Here is an 8,834-nt window from a genome sequence, read left to right as displayed (position 1 = left end):
ACCGGCAGCCCTTCTCCCCTCCTCAGATGTCTGGGGCTGGGAATGACAGTTTCAACCTTTTCATCGCATGTTTGACTCCCCTGGCAACCTGGACGACCTCCACCTTAGGCGACCTGAGGGCTTTCCAAAGGTCACCTCATTAGCATAAGACGCCTTTATCGCTCTCATCTCTTGGAAATTCCAGGGGGGTTTTAGGAGCTCTGTGCCATACATGTATTTCTTTTTTTTTTTTTTTAAGATTTTATTTATTTATTCGACAGAGATAGAGACAGCCAGCGAGAGAGGGAACACAAGCAGGGGGAGTGGGAGAGGAAGAAGCAGGCTCATAGCAGAAGAGCCTGATGTGGGGCTCGATCCCAGAACGCTGGGATCACGCCCTGAGCCAAAGGCAGACGCTTAACCGCTGTGCCACCCAGGCACCCCCATACATGTATTTCTTGTGATAAATCACAGTATCACAATCAACAACCTTCGTCCTGTATTCCTGGGTCAGCTTCCGAGGACACCCAACGTGCAACTGTCAGGATCACTGGGAGGCGTGTTCTGGATCATCTCCCAGAGGCCCCTAATGGGCTTCAGCCCCAGTTGCCTGTGTAAGCCCCCTCCTCATCAGTGCCCGCCCCGTACTGGCCTCCTCCTTTCCCTGCCCCACCTTCCCACGCCTCACCAGGCGCTTCTCCCAGATAAACCACTTAGATCCAAATCCTTGTCTCAGTCTCTGCTTCTGGGGAAACCAAGGTGAGTTTACAATATGTTCTGACATCTTCCGGGCATTGCTTTGCTCTATCAAAGTGTTCTTTGTTATTCTTCTTAAGATGATTTTTTTTACATTACTATGGCTTTGAATTTTTAATGTTTAAATGGTTTTGAATAAGCAATTCATGCACACGGAACCAAAACGTATCTATCCGTACAGTGAAAACGGAAGCTTCGTCCGTCCCCATCCTTGGATCCCAGAGTGTTACCCTCCCTGGTTGGAACGTATTATAACTCAGGTAATTCGCTTGGCAAGCCTGGCTTTGATGTCTGTTTGATGACCCTTCAATAAAATGCTTAAAAATCTGTTTTGTTCTGTTTTGTTTGTGTGGCCCTGTTTTATTTCAAGTTTTTATTTACATTCTAGTTAGTTAACACATACGGTAAAATTGGTTTCAGGGGTAGAGTTTAGTGATTCATCATTTACATACAACACCCAGTGCTCATCACAAGCGCCCTCCTTAATGCCCATCACCCCTCCAGCCCATCCCGCACCCTCCTCCCCTCCAGCAGCCCTCAGTTTGTTCTCTATCAGCAAGAGTCTCTTATGGGGGCACCTGAATAGCTTCGTCGGTTAAGCCTTTGACTCTTGATCTCAGGGTTGTGAGTTCAGGCCCCTCCTTGGGCTCCACACTGGGCATGGAGCTTACGTTAAAAAAAAAAAAGAGAGAGAGAGTCTCTTATGGTTTTCCCTTCCCCCATGTTCATCTGTTTTGTTTCTTAAATTCCACATATGAGTGAATAGGCAAAGCACAGAGGATTTTGGGGGCAGTGAAACTATTCCGTATGGGGGCGCCTGGGTGGTGCAGTCGTTAAGCGTCTGCCTTGGGCTCAGGGCGTGATCCCGGTGTTATGGGATCGAGCCCCACATCAGGCTCCTCCGCTGGGAGCCTGCTTCTTCCTCTCCCACTCCCCCTGCTTGTGTTCCCTCTCTCGCTGGCTGTCTCTCTCTCTGTCAAATGGAGAAATAAAATCTTAAAAAAAAAATGAAAAAAATGCAAGGAACAGAGTATGGAAAGGAAGAGATGGTGACTCTACGGCAGAGGGACTTGACCTTGGTTGACCAAGGTTGACCTTCACCATGTTGCCAGCAATGGTCACGCGCACCCGACGTGCCCTCCTCTCCAATGTGATGTGAGAAGAGCATTTCTCCTTTGTGGTAATTTTCTCTTCAAACCCATCACCTTAACCTTAATCATAAGCAAACAGCAGAGGGGCTTCTGGGTGGCTCAGTCAGCTAAGCATCCAACTCTTGATTTCGGCTCAGGTCGTGATCTCAGGGTCCTGGGATCAAGCCCAGCGTTAGGCTCCCGACTCAGCGGGGAGTCTGCTTCTCCCTCTCCCTGTGCCCCTCCCCCTGCTCGCTCTCCCTGTCTCTCTCTCTCAAACGAATAAATAAATCTTTAAAAGAAAACAGCTGAAAACCCCAAACACTGCCTGACAGCTACTCTTTACAACTATCAAGAGCGTGAAAGATGAGGAATGACCAGGAATCTGCCAGAATTTGGGGGACATTGAGGAGACCTGATAGTTGAATTGTATCCCCCCCCACCTAATTCGTATGTTGGAGTCCTAACCCCCAGGACCTCAGAATGTGACTGAATTTGGAGATAATCTTTATAGAGGTGCTTAAGTTAAAATGAGGTCATTAGGGTGGTCTGGTGGCCTTGTAAGAAGACGAAGGGAGGACACAGACGTGCACAGAGGGACGACCCTGTGAGGACACCGCGGGGCGGGGGGGAGGACATGGTGTCCACGCACCCAGGAGACACACCTCGGAAGGAGCTAAGTCGGCCGACAGCTTGATCTCGACTGTCAGCCTCCCGAGCTGTGAGACAATACATTTCTGGAGTGCAGGCCACCCCATCTGTGGTCCTTTGTCACAACAGTCCTGGGAAGCTAACACGACGCCTAAATGGCACGTGGGATCCCAGATGCCATCCGGCGACAGAAAAAGGACATCAGTGGGAAAACGTGAACTATAACTGAAGCCGATTGTTTCACTAATAATATTGCACCAATATTCCTTTCCTCTTTTTGGCAAGCGTATGACGGTAATGTCAGATGTTAACATGAGAGGAAGTTGAGTAAAGGGTAGACAGAACTCCCTGTACTATCATTGTAATTTGTCTGTAAATCTAAAATTATTTCAAAATAAAGAATTTGAAAAAAAAGAAAAACCTAGAACAATGTATTTAGGGTTCCACTTCTGTGAGGTCCCTAGAGGAGTCCCGTCCACACAGACAGAGAGGAGATGGTGGGAGCCAGGGCTGGGGCAGGGGGTGGGGAGTCCGTGCTTCCTGGGGACAGAGTCTCCGTGTGGTGAGATGGAAAAGTCTGGAGACAGAGGGTAGGGGTGGTTGCACGACGGCGTGAGTGTGCTTCATGCTGCTCAGTTGTGCACGCAGAAATGGTTACGATGGTGAATTTTACGTCATGTGTGTATTTTACCACAATAACACAACTCTGTCAAAAATCTATTTAGGATTTTTATTAAGGTGATATTGAATTTATAAATTAATTTGGGAAGAACTAATGTTCAAGAGTTTGTTTTTTTTTTTTAAGATTTTATTTATTTATTTGACACAGAGAGAGACAGCCAGCGAGAGAGGGAACACAGGCAGGGGGAGTGGGAGAGGAAGAAGCAGGCTCCTAGTGGAGCAGGGAACCCGATGCGGGGCTCGATCCCAGGACCCTAGGATCAGGCCCTGAGCCGAAGGCAGACGCTTAACGACTGAGCCCCCCAGGCGCCCCAAGAGTTTTTCTTATCTTGGGAAGAGGATATGTTTCCTCTTGTTCCTTTTTATTTTTTTTAATTTTAAATTTTTTAAATATTTATTTATTTATTTATTTGAGAGAGAGGGAACATGGACAGGGGGAGGGGCAGAGGGAGAGGGAGAAACAGACACCCCGCTGAGCAGGGAGCCCAACAAAGGGATCAATCCCGGGACTCCTGGATCCCTGGGGCCGTGCCCTGAGCCAAAGGCAGACGCATAACCAACTGAGCCACCCACCCACTCCCTTCATAGATCAATCTTGCTTCGCCCTTTAGTGAGTCCAGAAGTTAAATCCCTAGGACTTTCTCGATAAATAATCATGGCTGCAAAATACTGTCAACCTTGAGTCTTCCTTTCCAATATTTATAGGTCTTATTTATTTTTATTTTCTTAGTGCGAGAGGGGCATCTTTATTTTGTTCTTGACTTTGTAAAAAATAGTTCTCAGAATTCACTCTTAAGGAAGACAGTTCTGTGGGTTCCGGAAATTGCTGCTTATCAAATTAAGGAAGTTTTATCCTGTTCTTTGTTTACCAAGCATTTGTTTTCTTGTGTTTGCCCTTTTTTTTTTTTAATGAAGAATGAGGGTTGAATAGATACCTCTTGTAGTGTGGAGGAGGCAAAAAATACATTGTGGAAGGAGACAGAACAGGTGGTACCATTCCTATAAAGCTTCCAGACGAGTAAAACCACCCAACACATTGTCTAAATACCTCCGTAAAGTTGTTCTAACACAGTAAGCACCAAGTTTGAGAGGGCAGTTGCCCCGGGGAAGGAAAGAGAGAAATAAGACCTAAGAAGCTACACAGGATTGTCAGTTACAACTTTTTTTTTTCCCCACTGAAAAGTTTATATTGGCTTTTTGGATAGACACAGGAATTTATTTGCCGGGGACGATAAGCCCATTGTACTTCTATGGAACCAGTGCTTGGCCTCCTCTTTGCCGATTCCGTGTCTGGCCCCCGTGCGGCCCGATCTTGTCTGATGCAGAAGCCCGGCCTGGTCAGCACTGCACAGTAGTCCAGGCTGCACATAGACCCATGCTTGCATCACAGCTGATCCCCAGATCCATGTGCTCCTGGATCCCGAAACCAAAGTTTCCAGTATGGGAGAAGCTATTTTTTCTCAACTCGTACTCCCCCAGCTTTAGACCTCTGTCCGGGATTCCTTCTGCCTTGGCCCCACGGACTGTGCAGTGGGTGGCCACTGTTTCATCTCTCCTGCTGCCAAACGATCTGATGGTGCATCTAGGGCTGGGGGTACACGGGGGGCTGGCCTCGGCGCTGCTCCAGCACCTCGGCTGTCCCGGGTCAGTCTGTCTCCGCTTTCCCCCACACAGATGTTGAGGAAGAGCTTATAGACGCGAAGTTCCCCCATGGGGTTCTCCTTTTCACCTTGATCCCCCGTGGTGGAGAACAGGAAGAGAAAGTACAATTTATTTCCTTTTAAGAGGATCTGAAATATGTAAAGAAGTCAAAACTTTGTAAAGCTGAGAGGAAATCATGTGGGTTTCCATGTTTTTTATTTTTCTGCATACCTTTGTGTGTGCTTAATTTTTTTTTCCACAATAAAAAAGCCAAGCCCAAACTAACAGCAGCAACCAATGCATAACATACCCTTTGCACCGAGCTAGGTTCCCCGATGGGTAGCAAGCCTCCCGTCCCTGGAGAGAATCAAAACCACAGAGTGATCTTAGCCTTGGAGCTGAATCCTGTGACTTCTGCCTTCTTCCCACACTAGCCCAAATCCCTTGTCCCTGCTTTTCAAGTCCTTGTGTGACCTGGCCCCAGCTGACACTCCAGCCCTGGACTACTGGTGTTGAGTTAGTCTCAGCCTCTCCAAGAGTCCCACTCCCAAACTTTGCATATACTACTATCTCTCTCATACACCCATCTCCTCCAGAATAGTTCTGATTCCCCCAGGCATCACCTCCTCCAGAAAGCCCTCCCAGATGCTCTAGGCTGAGTCAGATGCCTCCTGTGGTCTTCATATCCCCTCTGCTTCCTAGACCGTTACATTGTTTTCAAATCCCTGGTCACATGTTCCGCCCCCCCCCCCCCCCCCAGAAATGGGTCTCTCCTTCTCTGTTCTGGGCTAGGACTACTGATGAAAGGTCTGTGGCCATGCTCGTGCCACGAACCTCTGTTCCCTTTTAATTCCCCTGGCAGTGAATTCTGGGCCTGGGACAGGGCTGGACAGCTTCCCCTGGCTCTCCAAGGCATCTTCAGGTACAGGCATATATAAGAGACCCACCTTCCTGTCTCTTTGCCTTTGCCTTGGCTGTGCCCTCTGCCTGGCAGACCCTTCCTTTTTCTATCAACAACGGACGAGTCCTCCATGCCCACATCCAATGCTACCACTTCCAGAAAACCACCTCTGCGCCCCCAAACGCACTCACTGTTTCTGCCTCCATAAGGGGCTGATGAATCAATGCCACCTACGTCCTTTCCCAAGAACAGATTCTGATGAGGTTGTGCAATCCTTGTGGCTTTTTTTTTTTTTTCTGCTTCCTCCCACTGAGCCCACGCCCCTCCTGAGTACTGCTGTCCTGAAGAGCCCCAGCAGGAGGGCGTGCCCTCCCAGAAAGTTCTGGCCCACAGTAAGATCCTGCTGCTAAGTCAGCCGTGTGTGTGTTGACGTAGGCTCCGTTTCTGATGAGGAACGCAAGATGCGTCTTGTGTCTCGGGACAAGGGGACTTCTAGGAAGAGGAGCAGGACCCTCCCATTATTTGAGAAATAACATTCCTCAGCCCTGAATTGTCCTCTGAGCCCTGCTGACTTTTAAGGTCTGACTTCTCCCCCTCCTGCACCACAGGCATCTACTCTGATGTGCATGACACACGTTCTTAAATATACGTACTTGGTGTGGTTGTGTGAGATTCACATTAATGTCGTGGCACTATGGGTCTCAAGTGCTGCTTCTTGAGACCCTAGGCTACTGAGATCTAGACACTAGATCTTTTTTTTTTAATTTTTATTTATTTATTTGAGAGAGAGAGAGAGAGGGAGAGCACAGAGGGAGAGGGAGAAGCAGACTCCCAGCTGAGCAGCTGATGTGGGACTCGATCCCAGGACCCTGAGATCATGACCTGAGCCAAAGGCAGATGCTTAAGCAACTGAGACCCCTGGGAGCCCCTAGACACTAGTTCGTTTCAGAGTTGTGTAGCCATCAAGTATTACTTAGTGATGAGCCATGAAAACCACGGTAAGGAAAATGGAAAGACTAGCCATCAGCTGGGGGACACCTGCCTCTGTTCTTGGTAATACACAGAGAACTTCTGTAAATTAATAAGAAAAGACAGACCACTTTCTAGAAAAAGATGAAGGATACAACCAATTTACAGGAAAGCAAACCGGAAGAGTGAATCAGCATACAACAGACACTCAAAATTTCAGGAGAAACAGAATCTGAAGCCACAACGAAACTCAATGAGAAGCAGTCCAAGTAGTTCAAAGACTTTTTTTAACAAAGGGGGAAAAAAGAGAGGAGGAGAACAGGAGACTGAACATGAAGGACTTAAGGATTTCACTTCTTAATAAATTAGTTTTTGAAAACAAACATTGGGGGCCCCTGGGTGGTGCAGTCGGTTTAAGTGTCTGACTGTTGATTTCAGCTCAGGTTTGAGCCCCACATGGGGTGTAGAGATTACTTAAAAATAAAATCTTTTTAAAAAAGAAAATATTTTTAAAAATAAGACAAAAGCGGAGAGGAGTGGAGACTTTTTTTTTTAAATGAAGGGTGAAATAATTGAAGGGGAAAAAATTAGCAACAGTGAGTTGAGCTGTTTTAAGCAAATTTTAAGTGCTTTTTAACATATTAATGCACAGAAGCTTGTAACAGTGAGATACAAGCACTTGATACAGTGAGATACAAGCTTACAAGATACAGGGAGACAGGAACTAATATTGCAGACTGGGAACCGGGACTTGGGAGGCTCCTCCTAAGATTAGACAGCTCGGGAATGGGAGAGCTGGGGTTTCCACACAGGCGGTTCGACTCCCAATTGGTAAACAATACCATGTCTTTAAACCAAAAATAGCAGAAAGAATAAATAAAACCCACATTTGAGAAAAGGACTAGCGAACAGGATATACCTGAGATAAGCCTGGAAGGAGAAAGAAGACACAGTAAAATAGAGCAGCAATGAGAGTAATCGTAAGGAAAACAGAATGTGTGCCTGTATGGCCATAAAACCAAAGAACTGGGAGAAACAGCTTCTTAACAAAGTGTGACCCAAATAAAAACAGAATTTTGTAAAATGCAGCTTAATTTATTGATCCTTCTTTTGTTGTCTTTTTTTTTTTTTTTTTAAATAGGCTCCATGCCCAGCGTGGGGCTTGAACTCACGACCCTGAGATCAAGAGTCACAAGCTCCACCGACTGAGCCAGCCAGGTGCCCCTGTTGCTTGTCTTCTTGATATTTTGACTAAGGAAACCTTCCCACCTGGGTTTTTTCCGCAAAGTTTTGCTTTTCAAATATTTAGGTTTAGACCCACCCAGGCAGGGATTGGCTATCTTATCCACGTTGCCAGCACCTTCAACAGAGCCTGGCACACAGTAGATACTCAAATCTCTGTTAAATGAATTAATGAGGAGCTGCTGTGTGGGAGACCTAAGAGCATGAGTACCAGGGATGGGGGGGTATCAGGCCACATGCCCATGGAAGGAATAGAATCTTCTCCCTGCAAAGAAACACAGCATTGGTCTGTGGGTATCTGGACCCAGAAGGCTGTCTCTTTCATTCGCTGGTCAGACCGTGGGCACCAGTCTTCTGTAGCGCCACCGTATGTTTGGAGGAGGAACTGCAGGAGGGGACAGATAAGACCCAGTTTCCGTTTGGGGCAGGAAGCCTTTCCATTCCCTCTCCTCCAACATTTGGTTTTTAGGGCTCCTAAAGATTCTTGGACAATTCAAGAGAAAAGAGAGATAATCTGAGATGCCTGCTCATAAATAAAGGGAGAAAGCCACTAATTACAGGCACCTGGGTGGCTCAGTCAGTTCAGTGTCCAACTCTTGATCTCAGCTCAGGTCTTGATCTCAAGAGTGTGGGTTCAAGGGGCACCTGGGTGGCTCAGAAGGTTAAGTGTCTGCCTTTGGCTCGTGTCATGATCCCAGGGTCCTGGGATCGAGCCCCGCATTGAGCTCCCTGCTTGGCTAGGGGAGCCTGCTTCTCCCACTCCCCCTGCTTGTGCGCTCTCCCATTCTCTCTCTCTCTCTCTGTCAAATAAATAAATAAAATCTTAAAAAAAAAAAAGAGTGTGAGTTCAAGCCCCACACTAGGCTCCATGCTGGGTGTGCAGC

At 47.2% G+C, this 8,834-nt stretch overlaps 1 pseudogene; it reads right to left on the bottom strand.

Annotated features, from left to right (window-relative positions):
• Nucleotides 1–3,986: 3,986 nt before the first annotated feature.
• Nucleotides 3,987–6,014, bottom strand: LOC103681735 (annotated as a pseudogene).
• Nucleotides 6,015–8,834: the final 2,820 nt, after the last annotated feature.

Source organism: Ursus maritimus, unplaced genomic scaffold (genome assembly GCF_017311325.1).
Source record: "Ursus maritimus isolate PB19 unplaced genomic scaffold, ASM1731132v1 scaffold_14, whole genome shotgun sequence".
NCBI lineage: Eukaryota > Metazoa > Chordata > Mammalia > Carnivora > Ursidae > Ursus > Ursus maritimus.
The sequence above is the reverse complement of the archived record's forward strand: the minus strand, read 5'-3'. Positions and strand labels throughout refer to the sequence as shown.